We start from the raw sequence: 24,200 nt of genomic DNA on the forward strand, positions 1-24,200 counted from the left end.
GAGAGGGAGGAGAAAATCTCAGGGCTCTACATTTCAGGGGGTTTTGTGCCCTTTCACCTCCAGGAGAGGAGAAAATTGTGCAGTTGCAAGGATGCAAAATGAAAAAAATGTGGGAGGGAGGAGAAGGATCCTGGATTAAAAAGCACCTTCACGTTACAGGGGGATAAAATTCACCTTGGCACGAGCCAACTGTAGTTTAACCACCCCTAGGTGGGTGAATCTTGGTCTGGGAGAGAACATCTCACTTGGGAATGTGGGAGTTTTTTTCTCCCAAATTCCCTCAGTTGGCTCTGTCTCAGTTTCTCTGGGGCACAAACTTAAACTGCCCAGGCACGGATTTAGGGAATGGGTAATTTCCTAGAAAACAGGCAGTAAGGAAAAATGATGCTGGGCCAGACTCTGAGTGTGCTGGGGGGGGTGGTACCAACCTTCCTGGAGCTCTTCCTGTGTTGGGATGACATTCCAACAGCTGCAGGGACCGACAGCAGCGACCACTCGTGCTGCTTTTGACGTAATTAGCTGGTTTTAGACCTAAAAAAAAAGTGATCCTAGCATGTCCCTGGCAACATTCCCACATCCCAGTGCCTCCCAGGTGTGAACAAGCTGTTGGATTAGCAGCAAAAGCCTTCTGGCACCTCAGGGCTGATGTTCAGGTCGCTCCAGTGCAAAGCTCCTGGTGCTTCCCATGTGTTCTTATGTTTAAGCTGTTGCTGTTTTGGTTGGGAATTGGGATTTTAAACACATTTCTTTAAAACTGGGAGTGGTTTTTTTTTTTCTGGGAATCGGTGACTGGAGGGTTTTTGGAGCTCATCCAGGGTATGGTTCTGCTGATGATGTTCCTTGAGCCCTGTGCTGGGGTTTGGAGCTCTGAGACACAAGGAACCAGTTTGGTCCCGGTGGATGGGAGATGGTTTTCTGCCCACCTTGAGGTGCTTTTTGCCTTTCCAAAGAGGTTAAACTGAATATTTGTCATTAAATGGTGTGGAAAGTTTTTATTCCATCCCAGATGGATGCTTAGAGAAGCTGTGGCTGCCCCATCCCTGGAATTGTTCAGGTTGGACAGGACTTGGAGCAGCCTGGGGCAGTGGAAGGTGTCCCTGCCTGTAACGGGGGGTTGGAACTGGCTGAGCTTTAAGGTTCCTTTCAATCCAAACCATTCTGTGATTCTCTAAAATAAGGACATAATTCCAGCTAAGTCCCCACAAAACCAGTGCTCCTGTGTCCCAGGAGCAGGAAAAAGAGGAGTGAGATGCAGTGGGATGAGCACTGGGGATGTCTCCGTATCACTGTGGATGTCCCCACCCAACCAGTACATTTATTAATGCTTTCTTTAGAATTTCCTACAGGAAAAAAGGTCTCTAGAACATCATGTGAGAGAAGAGCTGCTCAGGCCCCTGTGGAGCCGGATGGTGTCCTCACCACACACCCCTGAGAGTGGGATCCCTCTCCCAGCCCAACATTTTGGGGGTTATTTGTTGACTCCCAGTTTAACCCTGGGAAGCCATTTCCTGTGTCCTGTCCCTCCATCCCTTGTCCCAAGTCCCTTTCCAGCTCTCCTGGAGCTCCTTTAGGCCCTGGAAGGGACTCTCAGGTCTCCCTGGAGCCTTCCCTTCTCCAGGCTGGACATTCCCAGCTCTCCCAGCCTGGCTCCAGAGCAGAGGGGCTCCAGCCTTTGGAGCATCTCCGTGGTCTCCTCTGGACCTGCTCCAGCAGCTCCAGATCCTTGTGCTGATGATCCCAGAGCTGGATGCAGAGCTCCAGCTCTGGTGCCCCGATATAAGGATGGTTTGAGGGTGTCCAAACAAAGTCTCTCCCCATGGAAGTTCTTTGAGCAGCTGGAGGCTCCAGAGGGGCTCCATCCCCGGTGCTTCTCCATAAGCATCCTGGAGACACGGGAACATAAATCCCTGGGACAGAGCCGTGGACATCAGGAACCTTCCCACATGGTGCTCTCTCCTGGGAATGCTGTGGGGCCAACACATGATCCTCAGGGATGAAAACTGTGCCTCCTCTTTCCCAGAGCCACTTTCCATAGCCTGGCCTTGGAAACACCATTCCCCTGGGGGATGATCTGAAGCGTGGAATTCTTTAGCTTGGAAAGCACCTTTAAGTTCCTCCAATCCAACCGTTCCCCACCGTGTTCCCCACCACACCAAATCCCCGAGCGCCGCTTTTCCAAGTCTTTTAAATCCCTCCATTGGGAATTTAGGGTTTTTTTGAGGGATACCTGGTGGTTTTAGGTCTTGGCAAGCTCAGGTGGAGGCTCATCCCTACAGGATTCCAGCCTGGGTTCTCAGGGGCTGATTATTCCAGGGTCTTGCTATTCCCATGTTGGAATTGGGGGTTTTTTTGAGGGATACCAAGTGGTTTTAGGTCTTAAACTTCATCAGTGAGCTCATCCCTGCCACATTCCAGCCTGGATTCTTGGAGGGCTGCGCTGCTGTGAGTATCCCAGGTTCCTGCTATTCCCATGCTGGAGTTGAAGTGCTTTTTGAGGGATACAAGGGGGATTTAGGTCTTGGTGAGCTCGGGTGGAGGCTCATCCCTACAGGATTCCAGCCTGGGTTCCTAGGGAGGCTGATTATTCCAGGTTGTTGCTCTTCCCATGCTGGAATTGAAGGTTCCTTGGGGGGAAGGACAGTCCTGGGCTCTTTCATCTGCTCAGGGATGGGTTCTTCCCATGGAGGAGCTGCAGAGAGACGAGTTTTTGGCTGATTCATCCCAACTGGTGCCAAGAGAAGAGTGGGTGGGATTGAAAACTCCTCCTGCTGGATCTGCTCCCTGGGGAGGGGGGGTTGGAAAACAAAACAGTGGGATCTGGCAGACGCTGAGAGGTGGGAAAAGCCCCGTGAGGGTTTGAGGGAGAACAAGATGAAGGCTTTCCAGAGGGTTCTTTCTCCTCTTCCCTTCTTCCTGGGAGGTCTGATGTTGCAAAAAAAAAATAAATGAAAAAGATTTAAAAAAAATAGGGAAAAATAGACCAGAAACTTCCAAGTGGGATGTTTTTTATCAGTCTGAGAGGAAAGGGATGAGAAAACATTTGAGTTGTCACTGCTGTGGTTCAGAGTCTGTCTCTGAACTCATGAATTTCCTCTCCTAACATGTTTTAGAGGCAAACAGGAGCGTGTCTGTGGTTTGGCATCGATAAAATATGTGTTTAAGGAGCTCCCTGCGTTTATTTTGTCCCTCAGCCAAGCTCAGTCTGATGTAAAACAAACCCAAATTGGAGAGACACCCCCCTGTGCCACGTGCCTGGAAGTGCAGCTCTGCTGGTGATCCCAGGGAAGCAAACAACCCGGGAGAAATTGGATCCCTGGGATAAACTCGAAGACTGGCTAAGGAGGAGCAGGGGAAAGGCTTCCAAGGAAGGATCCAACTCCAGGATATCAGGTTTGTGCCCTGTGAAGGAGAACTCACACTCGCTGTGGGCTCAGGAAGGAGGTGGCTGCACATCCAGGGTTTCCCACTGGGAATGAGGGGGTAACACACAGCCTGGCTCTTCCTAAAGTTGCTTTTTTAGCCCTAACAGGGATGGTTTTGTCCAGTGATTATTTAAATTAAAATAAAGAATCAGGAAGGGCTCGGCTGAACTTGTCCCAAGCTCCAAGAATGGCTTCTCCAGGCCTTAATCCCGAGCCTCTGCAAACTGGGACGTGAGAAATCCCAATAAATTACTTAGTTAATATTCTTAATCCGAGTCTGGATTAAGCTGCAATTATGATTGATTGGCTTGGCTTAGAAAGAAGCCTTTGGATAAGTTGCTCTCCCAGCTGCAGGAGGGATCATAAGTTCCTTCTGCTGCCACGAGCCTGGAAAGAGAGGGATTGTGGAATCATGGAATGGTTTGGGTTGGAAGGGAGCTTAAAAATCATTGTCTTCCAACCCCCACCCCTGGAGGTGGGGCAGCCACAGCTTCTCTGGGAATTCCATCCCAGCCCCTCACCACCCTCCCAGCCAAAAATTCCTTCCCAATATCCCACCTAACCCTGTCCTCTGGCAGTGGGAAGCCATTCCCTCTGTCCTAGTGATCTGTGGGTGTAAAAAATTCCTCTTCCACGTGACATGAGCTCCCTGTGGAGCTTCCAGAAATTCCCAGGGACTGCCCTGTGCTGCAGGAGGCAAGACAGCTGATGCCTTCCCAAAAAATGCTGTGATTCCAGCTGGGTGGTGGCACTCGAGGTGCCCCTCCCTTGTCAACAGGGCAGGAGATTTTTCTGCCAAGGTGGGAGAGACAAGGAAGTCTCTCATCCCACCCCAGAGGTCACTTAGAGCTGAATGAGCTCACGGGTTTGAGGTTTTTGTTTGGGTTTTAAAGCTGTTCTGTGTCATCTCTCCCACCTATTTCCCAGGCTTTAGGTGGACTCTTTAACCCCTCAAGGCTTGGTTTGCCCAAGTGGGCCAGAATGGGGTGGTAATTACCTCCAACAGCTTTAATTAGGGCTCCTGGTTCATCCTGGGGGGTCCCCCAGGGAGGAACAGATCCTGACTTCCCCCAGTTCATTCCTGATGCTGGAAGTAACACTGGGGTTGGAGGGAGGTCCTGGAGGGGTTAAATCTCCCCCTCCGCCCCTCTCCTGAGCATCCTTGAATCCCACATTCTCTCCAGTTCTTTATTCAGAAGGATTTCTGACAAAAACAGGCCTGGCAGGAACTCAGGTGCCCTGGAGAAGAAAATCTGGTGCTGGGGGGGAGATTTGAGGGTGGTGAGGGGACATTTGAAGGGGGTGAGGGGGGATTTGAGAGGGTGAGGGAACACTGAAGGAGTGAGAGGACATTTGAAGGGAGTGAGGAGATATTTGAGGGTGGTGAGGGGATATTTGAGGGTGCTGAGGGGACATTTGAGGGTGGTGAAGGGACATTTGAGGGAGGTAAGGGGACATTTGAAGGGGTGAGGGGATATGAACTGGACCCAGAAGTTCTGGGCACTCTTCCTTGTCCAGGAACTTGTCAGAATCCCATTTTTTTTTAATTGGCCTTCTCCTCCTTCTCCCATGGGATCCTGTACTGGATCACACAGCCATGATTTAGTTCCATTTTCCTTTTATTTCCTTCTTCTTTATTATTTTTCTCTCTATTATCACCTTTCAAAGAACTTCCACAAGGGCTGTGCTGGGTCGTCCTCGGAGTCTCTTCCTGTGTGCTGGGGGAAAAACAAAATAACAACACAAAAGTGACAAAACCAAGAGATTTAATTCCAAAAATAGAACAGGGAAGAGCTTGGTCCAGTTTTTCCCTTTTGAAAGTCCAAGACAGGGTTGTTTTTTATCCCGTGGTGCTTTAATTGGATGTTGTCTGTGGGGTAATTCTTTTTGCCAAAGTCCTACTTGTAGCACAGGATCCAGCTTTGGGGATTCCCAGAATAAGAAGGATGTGGAGCTGCTGGAGTGAGTCCAGAGGAGGCCACGGAGATGCTCCAAGGGCTGGAGCTCCTCTGCTCTGGAGTCAGGCTGGGAGAACTGGGAATGTCCAGCTTGGAGAAGGGAAGGCTCCAGGGAGACCTGAGAGTCCCTTCCAGGGCCTAAAGGAGCTCCAGGAGAGCTGGAGAGGGACAAGGGGTGGAGGGACAGGACACAGGGAATGGCTTCCCACTGCCAGAGGGTTAGATGGGATATTGGGAGGGAATTCTTGACTGGGAGGGTGGTGAGGAGCTGGAATGGAATTCCCAGTGAAGCTGTGGCTGCCCCATCCCTGGAAGTGTCCAAGGCCAGGTTGGAGTAACCTGGGATAGCAGGACATATCCCTGCCCATGGAATGGCATTGGAACGAGATGGTGAGGGAAAGCTGAGAAGAAAAGGAGATAAATAAGTTTTTTTTCTCTGTGGAAAAGGTGTGAGGAGCTCCATGGACAACCTTTGTGCTCTTCACAGCATCACAGAATGGTTTGGGTTGGAATTCCAACCCTCCGCCATGGGATATATTTAATTTCCAGCTCACTGGATATATTTATATTTATGTAATATATGTTATATATAATTTATATTTATATATTGGATATATATATATATTTATATTTAATTTCCAGCTCACTGGATAGATTTATATCTATATTTACGTAATATATATAATTTATATTTATGTATTGGAGATATATATATTTATATTGGATAGATTTAATTTCCTGCTCACTGGATATATTTATATTTATATTTATATTTATATTTATATTTATATTTATATTTATATTTATATTTATATTTATATTTATATTTATATTTATATTTATATTTATATTTATATTTATATTTATATTTATATTTATATTTATATAGAATTTATATTTATGTATTGGAGATATATATATTTATATTGGATAGATTTAATTTCCAGCTCACTGGATATATCGATAATTATAATTATATAATATATATTATATATAATTTATACTTCTGTATTGGATATCTATACATATTTATTTATATTGGATGTATTTAATTTCCAGCTCATTGGATATATTTATATTTATATATGATATATATAATTTATATTTATGTATTGGGTGTATATATATATTTATATTGGATATACTTAATTTCCAGCTCATTGGATATATTTATAATTTTATATAATTTATACTTCTGTATTGGATATATATACATATTTATTTATATTAGATATATAACCTTCCACTATCCCAGGATGCTCCAACCTGGCCTTGGATGCTTCCAGGGATGGAGCAGCCACAGCTTCTCTGGGGTTTCTATTCCAGCACCTCACCACACTCCTAGGGAAGAATTTCTTCCCAGTGTCTCATCCTAACATTCCCTCAGCATCCAGGTAAAATAATTCCAAGATATTTATTATTTATTCTCTTTTTTTGTTTGTTTTTTATGGAGAGCTGACTTACAGCAGGGTTTGGAACAGATTGTTCATGGAAATACAAATTGAGGTGGATTTGTAGGAGGAAGATCCATTCCAGCCCTAGATCTGAATGTGTCCCTCAAGTGTTTCAACCAGGCAGAGATTCCTGAAGCTTTATAGGGGAAAAAAAAGCCTGGAAAAATAATGCATTTGGATTTCTAGTGGGATTGTTCTAGTTTGATCTTGATAAGATCATAGGGAAGGAATATTAGGGAACAAAACACCCCGGGACAGTTCCTGGCCGTGGAGTCAACTGGTGACTCTCCATGAAAGGATTTCTCTCCCTCAAAAATAAGAAGGATGAATCCAAAATCCCGATTGGAAAGCAGAGATGGGTTTTTCAGGGATAGTCAGGTCAAAACAGTGTGAAGAATGAAACAGTGTGGACAGTTGTGGGACTGGGCATCTGTGTGTTATGGATATGGACATAACTGCCTCTGGGAGAGATCCTCATTCCAGCCCCAGGGCAGCTGGAAACATCCTCTCGATGTGGTGACATCCTCTGGAGCTTCTCACCACTTGGATCCACCTATTAATGTGTAATTACAGGTATAATCCTTCAGGTGATTTCATCCAGACCCAGCCAGGATTTGGGCAATCCAGGAGTCCCAGAGACACCCTGAAATCAGGGAATCCTCCCACCCAGAGATCTGGGATGGCCCTGGGGCACCATTTCCCTGCTCTGCTTGAAAAGTGGAAGCCAAAGGGCAGGTTCTCAGGAGGGTTTCAACACCTTGGTGTGACCTGGCCCATGCTTGGATCCTGACCTGGAGTGTCTCTTCCCCACAGGGGCACTCTGTGCTGGGTCAGGAACTGGCTGAGGGCCAGGCCCAGAGAGTGGTGGCAATGGAGCTGCATCCAGTTGGGATCCGGTCACCAGTGGTGTCCCCCAGGGATCAGTGCTGGGCCCAATCCTGTTTAATGTCTTTATTGATGATTTAAATGAGGGGATCGAGTGAACCATCAGCAAATTTGCAGATGACACCAAGCTGGGGGAGAGTGTCGATCAGCTGGAAGGCAGGAGGGCTCTGCAGGGGGACCTGGACAGGCTGGATCCATGGGCTGATTCCAGAGGGATGAGGTTCCACAAGGCCAAGTGCCAGGTCCTGCACTTTGGCCACAACAACCCCCGGCAGCTCCACAGGCTGGGGACAGAGTGGCTGGAGAGCAGCCAGGCAGGAAGGGAGCTGGGAGTTTGGATTGACAAGAAGCTGAACAGGAGCCAGAGTGTGCCCAGGTGGACAAGAAGGCCAATGGATCCTGGGCTGGATCAGGAACAGTGTGGCCAACAGGTCCAAGGAAGTGATTCTTCCCCTGGACTCAGCGCTGGTGAGGCCACACCTTGAGTGCTGTGTCCAGTTCTGTGCCCCTCAGTTCAGGAAGGATATTGAGGTGCTGGAGCAGGTGCAGAGGAGAGCAACGAGGCTGGGGAAGGGACTGGAGCACAAGTCCTATGAGGAGAGGCTGAGGGAGCTGGGGCTGTTCAGCCTGGAGAAGAGGAGGCTCAGGGGAGACCTCCTCACTCTCTACAACTGCCTGAAAGGAGGTTGTAGCCAGGTGGGGGCTGGTCTCTTTTCCCAGACAACTCTCAGCAAGACAAGAGGGCTCAGTCTTCAGCTGTGCCAGGGGAGGTTTAGGTTGGATATTAGGAAGAATTTCTTTCCAGAGAGGGTGATCAGCCATTGGAATGGGCTGCCCAGGGAAGTGGTGGATTCTCCGTCCTTGGAGGTTTTTAAGATAAGATTGGGTGTGGCATCAGTGCCATGGTCTAGCAGCTGCAGCGGTGGTGGATCAAGGGTTGGACTTGATGATCTTGGGGATCATCAAGAAAAGGGAGAGATGTCAAAAGAAAAGGAAGAGATGCCAAAAGAAAAGGAAGAGATCCCATGAGACCCAGCTGTTCCTTCCTCTCTGGGAGATGTTTGTGCCACCAGTCCTTGGAATTGAGGGAACAAACCTTGTTAATCATAGAAAGGATTTACCTGCAAGGGACCTTTAGGATCATCCTGTTCCACCCCCTGCCATGGGCAAGGACACCTTCCACTCTCCCAGGTTGCTCCAAGCCCCATCCAACCCTTGCCATGGGCAGGGACACCTTCTACTATCCCAGGTTGCTCCAAGCCCCATCCAACCCGACCTTGGACATGTGCATAGATGAGGAGTCCACAACCACTCCTGAAGAGTAACACAATTATTTTTCCATTTTTCCTGTCAAAAACCAGTCAAATTTAGATCAAAACAGATCAAACCATCTGCTTTATCAGCACAGAGCTTTTCCAGGATGCTCCCACCGCCGCAGGACATAGAGCCTTGACTTCCCAGGCTGATTTCCAGACTCATCCCTGCAAGATGAATCACATTGGTCAGCCCCTATTCCCTGGAACAGGTCCTGCTCTTGGGTCACTGCCTTGTGACATCTGGGAGCACTGACACACCTGCCCTGGCATTCCCATTGGCATTCCCTCCCTATTCCCACTGGCATTCCGGCCCCGAGCCTGGCGGCATTCCATCTCTTGGGCAAGTGCTGTGGCTTCTCCTCCCCACACCCACGTGTCTGGCCATTGGAGAGGAATGGTTGGAGCTCTTGGGGTTATCAGGGCTGACTTCACCATCCTGTTGATCCTGTTTGACGTCAGCAGAGCTGGTGGTTCAACATCAGGGGCAGAAACCTCAAAAATAGCTGCGAATCCACCCCAAAAAAGCTCAGTGCAATAACCCTCCCACTTTTTTTTTTCCTTGAAAAAGGAGCTGCTCTGGGGTTTGGGGTCTCCTTGAACTTCCTCTGGCCATGCCTTCACTGTGGTGGGCAGTGACTGGTCCCACCAGATGTTCTAAATACCTTGGATGAGCATCACCCCTTCTTGAGGGACTCTTGCTCATCTGATTTATCTCCTGCCAAGAAACTGCTGTTGGCACCCAAATATTTAACCCTCAACTCAACCCATCTAATCTTCCACATGGTTTTGGAGCCTCTCCCTCTTCTCCTTCTGCTTCTCCATCTTCTAAATCCCAGGCTGGGAGTTGCAATGTTTGGTCCAAATGTCTTGGATGAGCATCACCCCTCCTTCAGGGACTCTTGCTCATGTGATTTATTTCCTACCAAGAAACCAGTGTTGGTCCCAATCATTAAATCCTCACCTTGTCCATCTAATCTTTCTTCCACATATTTTTCTCCTTCAAGAGGAATCTGCTCTGGGTTTGGTGTCTCCTTGAACTTCCTCTGGGCATGCCTTCACTGTGATGGGCAATGATTGATCCCACAGATGTTCTAAATACCTTGGATGAGCTCCTTGAGGAGCTCTTGCTCATCTGATTTACCTCCTGACAAGAGACTAATGTTGCCCTCAATCATTAAACCCTCACCTCATCCATCTAATCTTTCTTCCACCTGTTTTTGGAGCCTCTGCCTCTTCTCCTGCTTCTCCATCTTCTAAACGCCAGGCTGGGAGTTGCAGTGGGTCTCTGTTCCCTTTCCTTGCAGGGTGGAGGAGGAAAGGGATGAGCAGACACCTGATTGCACAAGTGGCTTCTCTCCAAGGGGCTCCTCCTGCTTCACCCTCCCTGCTCCTCGGTGGCTTGATGAGTTGGTGATTCACGGAGATGAATCTGATATCCAGCACTAAACCTCCTGAGAACTCTTTCCTTGGGAGCAGAAGTGGGACAGGCAGGCAAAGGGAAGCCCTGGAAGGGGTGAAGTTCTCAGCTCCAGCTCCACCTAAACCATAATCCTGCAGAGAAATCCTCAAGGCTGAGAACATCATGTCTGGCTGGGATCTGGCAGGGCTTGGAATTGGATGGTCCATGTAGAGAAGGGGCACAAAGATATTTTGAACCCTTGCTGGAAGTGTTCAAGGCCAGGTTGGGTGGGGATTTGAGCTGGTCTGATAGAAGTGTCCCTTCCCATGGCAGAGGGGTGAAACAAGTCTCTTCCAACCCATCCCGTGATTCTGTGATTTAGGACTTTGTAGGTAACCAGCAGCTTTTAGAGGCAAAGAAAACATTGTGAGACATTTCTTGTTTAGATTGTCACCATAAATGGGTAATAATCTAAAATGGGTTTAACCTGACTGTAGATATTGAGACTTCCCCAGGTCTAAACCCTGGAAATGCCCTTGGCATTAATCCACCAGGACGAAGCCCTTAATTTATGCCCTTTTCCTTTGAGTGTTTGCCTTCACTGAACTCTCCAACCACAGATCAAATGGAGCTGAGCAGAACAAAACCCCCACTCAGTGCACCAGCAGCACTTCCAGCCTGACCAAGGGTAAATTAAAGCATTAAATCCAACAAATGGGGCGAATTCCCGTGGGGCTTTCACTCCTCTCAGCCCGGTGGTGAGAAAACAACCCACGTGCATTCCTGGCCTCTCACCCAGCTCGTGATCCCTGCCCACTGTTTCCAAATCGTTGTCTTCATCATCAGCCAGCTCAAAGGCAGGGAAGATATATATCCTGTCCCCAGGTGAGGGTGTTTTTCCTGGGCTGTGGAGACGACTGGGAGAAGATGAAGGGCTCTCTCCTTGCGGTGCTGGCTTTGATCCTCTGCGCGGCTCCAGGTGAGGCGACACCCTTGGCTCCTGGATAAAATATCCTGGAGTGGTTTAGAGGCAGGGACATTCCTATCCATGGGAGAGGTTCAGCCTCAGCTCTTGTGTTGCAGCAGCTGAAGGACATGGGGCTCCTCTAAGGACACCAAGCTGGGGGGGAATGTCGATCAGCTGGAAGGCAGGAGGGCTCTGCAGAGGGACCTAGATAGGTTGGAGAGTTGAGCTGATTCCAACGGGATGAGGTTCAACAAGGCCAAGTGCCGGGTCCTGCACTTTGGCCACAACAACCCCCGGCAGCTCCAGGCTGGGGACAGAGTGGCTGGAGAGCAGCCAGGCAGGAAGGGAGCTGGGAGTTTGGATTGACAAGAAGCTGAACATGAGCCAGAGTGTGCTCAGGTGGCCAAGAAGGCCAATGGATTCTGGCCTGGATCAGGAACAGTGTGGCCGACAGGTCCAAGGAAGTGATTCTTCCTCTGGACTCAGCGCTGGTGAGGCCTCACTTCGAGTGCTGTGTCCAGTTCTGGGCCCCTCAGTTCAGGAAGGATATTGAGGTCCTGGAGCAGGTGCAGAGAAGAGCAACGAGACTGGGGAAGGGACTGGAGCATAAGTCCTATGAGGAGAGGCTGAGGGAGCTGGGGTTGTTCAACCTGGAGAAGAGGAGGCTCAGGGGAGACCTCCTCACTCTCTGCAACTCCCTGACAGGAGGTTGTAGCCAGGTGGGGGTTGGTATCTTTTCCCAGACAACTCTCAGCAAGACAAGAGGGCATGGTCTTAAGCTGTGCCAGCGGAGGTTTAGGTTGGATATTAGAAAGAATTTCTTTCCAGAGAGGGTGATCAGCCATTGGAATGGGCTGCCCAGGGAAGTGGTGGATTCTCCGTCCTTGGAGGTGTTTAAGATGAGACTGGATGTGGCATCAGTGCCATGGGCTGGGAACTGCAGCGGTGTTGGATCAAGGGTTGGACTTGATGATCTCGGAGGTCCCTTCCAACCCAGCTGATTCTATGATTCTGTGATTCTTTGGGTTTTATTATTTGTCATCTCAGGTGGAAGGCGTGGGAAATATCTCTGTCAAGGCTGGGATTTTTATGGAAACAAGAGAAAAAAAGGCTGTTGCCACTGCTCTGCCTTTAAGAGACTTTGCAGGGAGTTTGTCTGTTGAGGTGGTGCAAGACTGTGATAGTTTCTAAATCTTGATGAAGACGACATGGCGCGGCAGCAACTCTGAACAGCTGGTTCCCACTTTGGAAACAGCAGCTGGATGGAGCCACACCTACAACATCTGGCCTTGTGCAGCTCTTCCTACCCATCTCGGAGACCTGGGAAGCTCCCTGATTTCAGAGAGTTTTGGGAAAAAGTTGGGAAGTTAAGGAGAAGTCATGGGCTCAATGGGTTAAGAAGCCTTCTGGTGGGATATTTGGGTTTTGCATCTTATTTGTGCTGTAGATGATTCATTTGATTTCACAGTGTGGTGGTAAATTAAATCAAAGCCCTTTTAAGGAATGGGATCTTATGTCCTCTCTAGACCAGACAATCCAGCAACCAGAGAGAATTAAATCTTATCCTCACTTTGTAAAGAGGGACGGGGCTTGCCAGCACTTGGAATTCTGCCATGTTGTCTGGTGCAGAGAAAGAATTCCTTGGAATAGTTATTTCTGTCTCATTGTGGCCTAAGAATACCTTTCTGCTATTTAGCTTTGTTCACTCACCAGAATAGAGGTTCTGACAGATTTCCAAGCGTTAACAAGGCCTGGGAGACAGAGAGTTTGTCCTTGGTGCCAAAATGAAGGCTGGCCTAATCCATGCTGGATAATCCAGGCAGGAAAAATGAAGTGTTATACTGCACGTGTTTTAGGGCTGAGTTCTTACAGCAAAGAGTTAAAAGCCCTTCTCCTCACCTTCTTTTTTCCTTAATCCAGGTATTGGATGTATTTTTGAGGGCATTGATATCTCACCCAAGGACGAGGGCATGGGAGCCTGACTTCTTTAGGCTGTGGAGGTCCCAATTAACTCTCTTCATCTGCCTTAGGTTTGCTGCCTAATTAGGCTGCAGCTTAATAGTCTCCAGAACTAGAAAGGGTGACCCCAGGCCTTGGGACACCGTTGTAGATCCTCCAACAGTCCCTGCTCTTCCCTTCTCCAGGTATCACATCAAAATCAGTGTCCTCGGCCCATCAAAATGAAGGAGGGAAATTTAGTTTAGATATTGGGAAGGAATTCTTTCCTGGCAGGGTGGGGAGGCCCTGGCACAGGTTGCCCAGAGAAGCTGTGGCTTCCCCATCCCTGGAAGTGTCCAAGGCCAGGTTGGATGGGGCTTGGAGCGACCTGGGCTAGTTGGAAGGTGTCCCTGCCCATGGTGGGTTGGAACTGGATGATCTTTCAGGTCACTTCCAATCCAAACCATGCCATGATTCTATGATTGGTGTGTTATTTTGAGCCCCCTGGCCCTTTGGGGTGTTATTTGGAGTGCAGGGCAGGACTTGATGGGTGTGTGCTCATATGTGTGTCCCTGACCCACGTGTTGGTGCAAATATCCCAGTGTGGGGATGGAAGAGTGGGTAGGATCTTTGAGCTCCATCCCTCCCATCAGACCTGCACCTCATGCATTTGAGACTCAATGAAAAGAAAGTGATAATTTTTGCTGCCAGGGCTGGTGGCATTTCACAGAATCCCAAAATCCTTCAGGTTGGAAAAGACCTCCAAGGTCATCAAATCCAACCTGTGCCCCATCCCCACCTTGTCCCCCAGCCCAGGGCACTGAGTGCCATGTCCAGTCCTTCCTTGGACACCTCCAGGGATGGAGACTCCAAACCTCCCTGGGCAGCCCATTCCAGTGTCTGACAACCCGTTCCATGAAGAAATTCCTCCTGATGTCCAAACTGAACCTCTCCTGGTCCAGCTTGAGGCTGTTTCCTCTTCTGTCCCTTGTTCCCTGGGAGCAGAGCCCGATCACCCCCACTCCCCTCTCCTGTCAGGGAGTTGCAGAGAGCAAAAAGGTCCCCCTGAGCCTCCTTTTCTCCAGTATGAGCCCCTCCAGCTCCCTCAGCTGCTCCAGCCCCTTCCCCAGCTCCATTCACTTCCCTGGACACGCTCCAGCCCCTCAATATCTTTCTTGTCCTGAGGGGCCTAAAACTGATCCCAGGATTTGAGGTGTGGCCTCACCAGTGTCAAATACAGAGAGACAACCACTTCCTTGATTTCCTGATGATTTTTTTTCTCCACCTTCCATGTCTTGTGTCTCCTCCTGCAGCCAATGCCCTGTACTGCTACACCTGCAACTGGGAACAAAGCAACTGGAGCTGCCTGAAGGCTGAGAAGTGCTCGGAGAAGGATGAGTACTGTGTGACCAACGTGGCTTCTGTAGGGATTGGTAGGTGCTGGTTGTGTGTCCCCTCCTGGGGACTCGGGAATGGGATATGGGGTTTGGGCTGGATTTGTCATGGTTGCCCTGTGGTGATGGACGGGCTGAGGAGTCACTGGGAGGTGGAGTCCTTGGTGGCCCAGCCTGGCAGTGCTGAAGGTTTGGAATCCTCCTCCCCATCACACTGAGATTGTCCTTTGTTTCATTCCTGCATGGAAAGGCTGGGAGACAGTGGGAGAAGGGGAAGGATCCTCCAGAGAAAGAATAAGTAAATTTGAACCTTGATTAGACAAGGAGATGGAAAGAAACAAGTAGTTGGGGTGGATGAGAAGGTCTAGAGAGATGGAGAATCAGGGAATTGTTAAGGCTGGAAAAGACCTCTAAGGTGATCCAGTCCAACCACGAGTGCACCACCACCATGTTCACCACTAAACTGTGTCCTCAAATGTCAAATCCACACATTTTTTGAACACTTCCAGGGATGGTGAGTCCACCACTGCCCTGGGCACTGTCCCTTGTTCCCTGGGAGCAGAGCCCAACCTCCCCTGGTTCCCCCCTCCTGTCAGGGAGTTGGAGAGAGCAAAAAGGTCCCCCCTGAGCCTCCTTTTCTCCAGGATGAGCCTCCCCAGCTCCCTCATCTGCTCCAGCTCCTTCCCCAGCTCCATTCCCTTCTCTGGACACTCTCCAGCCCCTCAATGTCATCCTTGTCCTGAGGGGCCCAAAACTGACCCCAGGATTTGAGGTGTGGCCTCACCAGCGCCAAGAGAGGGGAAGGATCCCTTCCCTGGTCCTGCAGGTCACACTATTTATGACACAAGCCAGATACAGAGGAGAACAGAATTATTTCCTTCAAGCAGAGAAGCCTGGGAATGTGTTTCCAATCCAGGGCTGAATCCACGGATCCCACCCTACACCTTGGACATGAGGGTTCACACTGAGAAGTGCCCAGCAAAGACATTGAATGCCTTGTGTGGGGGGTTACCAACAATTGTTGGGCTGTGGTGGGACTGGGTTGGGTCTCATGGGTGGACAGTGGGACCCATTAATCCATCTCCCTCCTGTGAAAGCTGGAGGAGAACTCCCCAAACTCCCATTGCTGACCCCGCTCTCTCCCTTCCTCGGCCAAGGCTTTTTGTCTCTGTGGAAGAGGATCACCAAGAAGTGCTCTGAGACCTGCCCACACCACAACTTCAGCCTGGGCCTGGCTTCCTACACCTCCTACTGCTGCCAAACCTTTCTGTGCAACCTGAGTGCGTGCCCAGGGCCCAGGCTGGCCCGGCAGTGAGGTGCCAGGGAGCCCCATCCCGGTGTCCTTCTTCACCTGCTCCATGCTGAGGGAAGAAAAGGGGCTCCTGAAGGCCTGAAGAGCATGGCCAGATTCCCCCAGAAGGGCATGGCCATGGAACATGCTGTGGAATAGATAAAATATTATGGTCAGCACCTCCTGCCCTGTGTTGCCTCCCGACCTGTGGCTTCTCACTCAATTCTCACTCCCGAGCTCTGTCACCTCAGCAGCTTCCTGGAGGAGTGGCCCTGCTCTATCCTGCTACCTGGGGCAGGGAGGTGCTGCTTCTGCATCTCCTGCATCTCTAGAGGGGTTTCTGCTGCAGTTTTGTCTTATTTTGGGTGCAGCTGGAGCCACAGAGCGGCAGCTTCCAGGCTGAGGGAGGGGAGTGGGCAAAAATAACAACCAGCTCGGAGGGGAAACTGTCCAAACTCGTGGGTTGGTTGCCAGGGAAGGGGAAAAGCTTCCTGGGTGAAAGAGCCTGAGCCTATGATGGGTGACAGTCACAGCTCCGCCCTTGCACCTCTCACCCTGCTCTGCCCATCCTTTCCCTCCCCAGCTTGGGGACAGTGACACCCCCAGAGCCCCAGGAACAGGCAGACATGTCACCCACACCCCTCCTCTTCCTCTTGGCTCTGCCTCGGGTGCCACATTTCTTCTGAAAATGACTCTTCTCTGCACATCTGCACAAACATCTGCTTGGCTTTGGCCCCACCTCCACTTCCAGCATCCCTGGGAATCCCTTTCTCCATGCTGCCCTTTTGTTGCTGGAGCCGAGTGGCCTCACCCCGGGCCAGCACTACCCCGGCTTTCCCACTTGGAACTGTGTCTTCCAGAAACCCCTTCATTTGTCTTTCCCTCCGACATCCCCCCAAAATCGACTGCAGAGCAATCAGAGAACCATGGAATGTCCTGAGTTGGAAGGCAACCACGAGGATCATTCAAATCCAACCCCAAGAATCTCATCATGTGCCTGAGAGCTTTTTCCAAGCACTCCTGGAACTCTGGCAGGCTTGGGGCTGTGACCACTTCCCTGAGGAGACTGTTCCAGTGCTCAACCACCCTCTGGATGAAGAACCTTTTCCTAAAATCCAGCCTAACCCTCCCCTGAAACAGCTCCAACCATTGCCTCTGGTCCTGTCGCTGCTCGGAGAGAGCAGAGATCGGAGCTGCTCCTTCGCTTTCCCCTCGTGAAAACTATTTGGGTCGAGCTGCTGAGGAACATTCCAGAGGTTTTGCAAGGAAAAAAAAAAAGAGATTTCACAGCAGCCAAATATTTCATGCAGATGTTTCCAGAGCCTGCAGAGAAATGAGGGTAAAAAGAAGCCGAAAAAACGAACGACGACGAGAGCAGAGATTTTTTTGATTGCTGGAGCGTCTCTTGTTTTCCCCCAGGCAGCATTTTTTTGGGGAGGGGGGGTGGAATTTTGCTCTGGAAAGTGCTTTAACTCCGTGCAGCTCGAGCTGCCGAGTGCACAAACCGTTTGTGAGCCAAGGGGTGACGTTCTGTGTTGTGTTTGGAACCCAACCCTCGGTAAACAAGGGGGACAAAAGGGGCTTTGAGCCGAGCTGAGCGGGGCCGCCTCGGGCTGCTGGAGCTTTTCTTCTCAAGTGCTGCAGAACAGGAACCCTCAGAGATGTGTCTCTCTCTCTAATTAATCCACTTCTCTCCAGCCCACCTGGATGCTGCCCAGGGAAAGGCTCTTCCATCCCTCCGGAGCTGGAGTGGGACGGGAAGGGGAAAAATAATTTCCAAGCTGGATTTCTTGGGTTTAATTGTTGAGTGATTTATAAGCTGGATTTCTTGAAGCTGGATCCCTCTGTGTTAGGGGTTAATTAAACCCCTAATGAGCCTCTATTTAAGGGTTAATTAAACCCCTGTCGAGCCCCTATTTAAGAATTAATTTAAAACATGATCTCAACCCTTTGTCCCGGTTGCTTTTAAAGCCGGGTCGGGTGTTGTATTTTCCCCTCTCTGCTGCAGAAATGAGATAAAATCAAAATTTTTTTTTAAAAAAACAAAACAAAACAAGTCCAGAGAGAAGCAACAAGGCTGGTGAAGGGACTGGAGCACAAGTCCTGGGAGGAGAGGCAATTCACCCCCTTCTAGCCCTTTTTTAGATCCCCATCCCTCCCAAATCCTCTTTAGGAATCCACATTTTCTTACCCTGAAGCAACCCAAGCCCCCTTCCCTCCCCTCCCTCCACCCAAAGCTCTAATTTACCCATCACATGATGTTTTCTCATAAAAAGAAGAAGAAAAACAACGACAAAATAATAATAAAAAAAGGACTTGTGTGGTTTTCCTCCTGTGGGCCAGAATTATTCAGTTCTCTGAAAGCACCGAGGAATCCCAGTTGGACAGACTCTAATAATTAATATTTCATTGGGTTGGATTTACAAGTCCTGCAGTAGCAGAGCTCCCCCCACCCCCACCCCCAGCCTGCAGGAAAACACAAAAGGATATTTTTTTGCTGCTTTAAAGCTAAAACTGGCTGGGTTTTGTTTTTTTGGGTTTTGGTTTTTTTTTTTTTTTTGCTTGATTTGCTGTTCCTTTGCAGCAAAAAACCCCTTTTTTATATCCCCTGGCTGATATGAGGGGAAATAAATTGTCCTTGGGCAGGGCTGAGGAGCAAAGGGGTATTTTTTCAGGGTGACAGGACAAGGGGGAATGGCTTTAAACTAAAAAAGAGGAGGTTTACATGGAATATTAGGAAGAAAATCTTTAATTTAAGGGTGGGGAGGCCCTGGCACAGGATGCCCAGAGAAACTGTGGCTGCCCCATCCCTGGAAGTGTCCAAGGCCAGGTTGGACGGGGCTTGGAGCAACCTGGGCTAGTGGGAGGTGTCCCTGCCCATGGCAGGGACATGGAACTGGATCATCTTGAAGGTTCCTTCCAACCCAAACCATTCCATGATTCCATGATTCCCTTGCCCAAAGGGCACTGCAGCTCAAGCACATGGAAATCTGCCCTTCTGCCATTCCATAAAATTCCATGATTCCCTTGCCCAGAGACCACTGCAGCTCAATCATGTGGAAATCTGCCCTTCTGCCACTCCATAAAATTCCATGATTCCCTTGTCCAAAGGCCACTGCAGCTCAAGCCTGTGGATATCTGCCCTTCTCCCATTCCATGAAATTCCATGATTTCCTTGCCTAAAGGCCACTGCAGCTGGAGCACATGGAAATCTGCCCTTCTCCCGTGGTCCAAACCTGTCCTGGTGGCAATGACTCCTCTCTGATACACCTTAGATGCCCCAAGAGGAAGAAGAGGAGGGTGTGATTCCAAACCACTAATTTTGACCAGGAATTAGGGCTGGTTTTGATCCCAGAGACATTCCAGGGATTCAATCCCACTGAGCCTTTCCCTTCGGCTGCGTCACTCCGGGCAGAATCCACCCCTTTGGGCTGCAAAGTTACAACAGAAAGAGCTTGGAAAAGAACTTGTTCTCGTCGCTCCAGACTTCTCTGACCCATCCAAAAATGTGATGGAGATGGTGGGAGAGAGGTGAAGGACAGAGAATCCATGGAGATCTCGGCACACAGGAATTCGGGGAGGGGATTCCCAACTATCTGGACACACAGAGAGAGGAAAGAGCCAGCTGTTGTCCTCCAAGACCTGGAAAAAGGCCTTTGGAGAAAGAAGTGGCTGAGGCTGGAGCTTGGAAGAGGCAGCACGAAGCACACACAGAGTCCTTCCAGCGACAGGAACACGTGGGATCGGGATGAGGCAACGAACAATTCCAAAGGGAATCATAAATGCCTGGTTGGAGATAATAACCAGCAGTTTAAATGCCTAGAAAAAGGTCCTTGGAGAAAGAAGTGCCCGAGGATGGAGCTTGGAAGAGGCAGCACAAAGCGAATATTGAGTCCTTCCAGCAGCAGGAACACGTGGGATCAGGATGAGGCAACGAATAATTCCAAATGGAATCATAAATGTCTGGTTGGAGATAATAACCAGCAGTTAAAATGCCTGGAAAAAGGTCCTTGGAGAAAGAAGTGCCTGAGGTTGGAGCTTGGAAGAGGCAGCACAAAGCGGACACAGAGTCCTTCCAGCGGCAGGAACACGTGGGATTGGGATGAGGCAACGAACAATTCCAAAGGGAATCATAAATGCCTGGTTGGAGATAATAACCAGCAGTTAAAATGCCTGGAAAAAGGTCCTTGGAGAAAGAAGTGCCCGAGGATGGAGCTTGGAAGAGGCAGCACAAAGCGAATATTGAGTCCTTCCAGCAGCAGGAACACGTGGGATCGGGATGAGGCAACGAATAATTCCAAATGGAATCATAAATGTCTGGTTGGAGATAATAACCAGCAGTTAAAATGCCTGGAAAAAGGTCCTTGGAGAAAGAAGTGCCTGAGGTTGGAGCTTGGAAGAGGCAGCACAAAGCGGACACAGAGTCCTTCCAGCGGCAGGAACACGTGGGATTGGGATGAGGCAACGAACAATTCCAAAGGGAATCATAAATGCCTGGTTGGAGATAATAACCAGCAGTTTAAATGCCTGAGGGATGCACTGTGTGGACATCAGGGGCGGCTGTGACGTGGTTCCTTCGGGATGGGGGACACTTGGAATCGCTGTGTGTGGTTGTCACCCTTCACCTTTGCTATCAGAGCCTCCAACAGCCAAATCCAGGGATAAATTTATCCCTGTGCCGAGATGTGTGTGTGGGCAGGGCTGGAGAAGAATTGGGATGGAGCCATCGAGCCTTGAAAAAGGGGGAGAAGTTCCCCAGACAGGGATCTGTGGGAGAGGGGACATCCCATGAGGACACATGGCCCTCACACCACTGAGATGTGGATCATTCCAGGCAGGAAAACACCAAACCACCTTTGGGAGCTACAGAGGCCTCAGATGTGTTGCCTAAATTCTTTGGAGGGTTCCAAGAAGGGGTTGAGGTCCTGGTTCAGGCTGTGGGGTGACCATTGGGATGCTGGAGAGACGTGCTGGGTCACGGGAACCAGAGAGGATGGAGAGGGGACAAGTGACCTGGATGTCCCCAAGGTGGACAAATACCTCTCTGGGCTTGTGATCCCTTCCCAGTGGGGGAGTTTGGATGGAAAAGCTGCAGGAAACACAGCTCTGGGGGAAATTCCATCTCTGAGGAAACCAGGAGCTCTCCAAACTTTTCCAAAAGCTGAAATCCCTGGCACTGCTCGGGACGAACCAAAAGAGGGTTTTTTTAAAAAAATTGGAATTCTCCTTTTCTTCTTTGACTTTTGACTTCATAAAGCACATTTGATTTCAAGCATTTCCACCTGAAACAGCCTTTGGGGACTCGTGTTTGGGCCAATTAATTTATTTAAATGCTGGATGCCCCAGTCTGTGCCCGCCCTCCCTTCCTGGCACAGGCACCACGGGTGGCATTTGAAGGGCTCAGTGGAGATTCCCAACTTTTTTTCCAGAGCCTCTGGGCAAGTGAATGAGAGAGATCACACCTAAATTAGTTGTTTCGAATCTCAGACTCGGTGAGAGAAATAAAATAAATTAAGAAAAAGGTGTCAAAACTATTAACAAAAAAAAACCCCACACGCCTACGAGGCGGAATTTGGTGGAAGTTGGAGCGTTTCCATGAAATTTCCAGGTCTGGTGCACTAATGTTGAGAGGGGAGACATAACAACAAAACAAAACCCGCTTTCCCGGGAAATTCTGGCTGGTTTCCAGCACGAGGAGCTGGAAGCGCAGGACGAAGCCCACGAGGGGGAGCTGGTGCCTCTGCTCCCGGAGCAAATTCCAGGGGGGAAAACGAGCAGCCGAGGGAGGGATGAGGCTGCTGGGCTGGAAAGAACCCGGGGAAGGGTGGCTGTGGGTGCCAACCCGTGCCAACCGTGCTGAGGTGCCAGCGGGTCCTGGCCACGCTTCAAGCTCCGCTCGTCCCACGCCGGCGGCAACCGGGACATGCCTTGGTTTGGATTGTGGGATAATTCTGGAGCACGGAATATCCTGTGCTAGGAGAGGATATTTTGCATCCAAATCCCAAAGCCCTGCAAGGTTTAACCCGGAGCTTGTAACTGTGGAGTGCTTGGAAGTGGGTTGCTCTGTGTCCTCCCCTTGCCTCCTACGGCAGCGACGCTCTTGGAAGTCCCCAAAATTGTTGGGATGGGCCTGGGAATCTTGTTTTCTTGGCACCTGTGAGGGCTTGGGGAATAAAGAGGAGATCACAACAGATGGTGCTATGTTTTTTTTTCCCCATTCTGGGAGAAAATCCTCCAGATTTTCCTAGACATTCCCTCTCTGCAGTGACTCCCTGATCCTCTTCTTGCCACTCCAGTACTAAATTCCACTAAATTCCTCTGGAAATGGGCACAAGAACACAAGTGCCTGCAACCCACCATGCATGAAAATAACGGAAATTCCCTTTTTTTCTCCTCTTTTGTGAGTTCTAACCCTGCCTTCAACCTGTCTGAGGCCTCCAGCAGTTCTGTGGGAGCAGAGCAGGGAAGAAGTTCTCCAAGTTCTTCAGGGACATGGTGACCCAGGCGAGACTCCAAACTGAGCGCTGCCACCACGTCCCCATGTGTGACCTTGGGAGAGTCACTGGGTGCCTCTGATTCATGTGCTGAAGGTGGAGATAACTCAGGGCTTCTCTCCCTGACCTGGAGGACTCTTTGGATCTCAGCACTCACTGTCTTGGGGATGTTTCACAGAATCAACAAGGTTGGAAAAGACCCCTGAGATTGTCGAGTCCAACCCGTGCCCCAGCCCCACCTTGGCACCCAGCCCATGGCACCGAGTGCCATGTCCAGGCTCTGCTTCCGCACCCTCAGGGACAGGGACTCCACCCCCTCCCTGGGCAGCCCATTCCAACGTCTGATCCCTCTCTCTGCAAAGAACTTCTTCCCAATGTTCAACCTAAACCTCCTGGCAGGGAGTTGCAGAGAATGAGAAGGTCTCCCCTGAGCCTCCTCCTCTCCAGGCTGAGCCCCCCACCTGGTCCAGGACCTTAGGCCAGGCCCAGGAAGGCTCAGGTGCCCACCCACGGCGTGTGTGCCCCCAGATCTGCCTCTCCCTCAGCTCTGTGCCGCTCTGACAGCTGGCAACACTCCTCCTTTCCACACCACCAGGCACAAACCTGGTGTGGCAGAGCCGGGGCTGCTCCCACACTGCTCCCTCCCCCAGAAATGCTGTTCTTTGACTCACTGGGGAGCTTTACTTGGGAGTTCTTCAGGAGCTGGGCACTCCAACATTGCCCAAAGCCATCCCTGCCCTGCTGCCCCAGCACAGAGGAGCTTTGACAACAGCTGGATGGAGACACAGAGGTGAAGACGAGGGTGTGGGCATCGTCCGGTGCCGCTGCCAAGTTGGTGGCATCAGGGTGACAGGTCTCCTGCTGGGCTGACGCTGCTCAACAGGTCTGGTGGCATCCAGGACCCCTTGGTCAGCGTTGAGTCTCCTGGTAGTGTAAACAGAGGAGCTCTGAGAGCAGGATTGGTCTCTGGAATGAGCCCGGGGTTGGTGTCTGGAATGAGCCCTCTGCCAGCGTGAGGTATAGAGTCATAGAATCATAGAATCACAGAATCAGATGGGTTGGAAGGGACCTCTGAGATCATCAAGTCCAACACTTGATCCAACCCTGCCGTGGTTCCCAGCCCATGGCACTGATGCCACATCCAGTCTCACCTTCAACACCTCCAGGGATGGAGAATCCACCCCCTCCCTGGGTAGCCCATTCCAATGGTTGATTACCCTCTCTGGAAAGAATTTCTTCCTGATATCCAACCTAAACCTCCCCTGGAACAGCTGGAGACCGAGCCCTCTTGTCTTGCTGATGGTTGCCTGGGAGAAGAGACCAACCCCGCCCCGGCTCCCCCCTTCTGTCAGGGAGTTGCAGAGAGTGAGGAGGTCTCCCCTGAGCCTCCTCCTCTCCAGGCTGAGCCCCCCCAGCTCCCTCAGCCTCTCCTCATGGGAATTGTGCTCCAGTCCCTTCCCCAGCCTCGTTGCTCTTCTCTGCACCTGCTCCAGCCCCTCCATGTCCTTCCTGACTGAGGGCCCAGGATCCATTGGCCTTCTTGGCCACCTGGGCACACTCTGGCTCCTGTTCAGCTTCCTGTCAATCCAAACTCCCAGGTCCCTTCCTGCCTGGCTGAGGTGCAGAGCCCTGTGTCCTCAGAAAGCTCTGGAAGGGAGCAGGAAGGTCCCACTGGCCTGTCT

General features: G+C 50.2%; 1 protein-coding gene across 1 annotated transcript in view; it reads right to left on the bottom strand.

Moving 5' to 3' along the window:
• The window catches only part of LOC116789429 (rhophilin-1-like), a 146,441-nt gene that overhangs the window by 65,428 nt on the left and 56,813 nt on the right, over nt 1-24,200 (bottom strand). The gene's annotated exons all lie outside the window — the stretch shown is intronic.

Source organism: Chiroxiphia lanceolata, chromosome 1 (assembly GCF_009829145.1).
Source record: "Chiroxiphia lanceolata isolate bChiLan1 chromosome 1, bChiLan1.pri, whole genome shotgun sequence".
In the NCBI taxonomy this organism is placed as follows: Eukaryota; Metazoa; Chordata; class Aves; order Passeriformes; family Pipridae; genus Chiroxiphia; species Chiroxiphia lanceolata.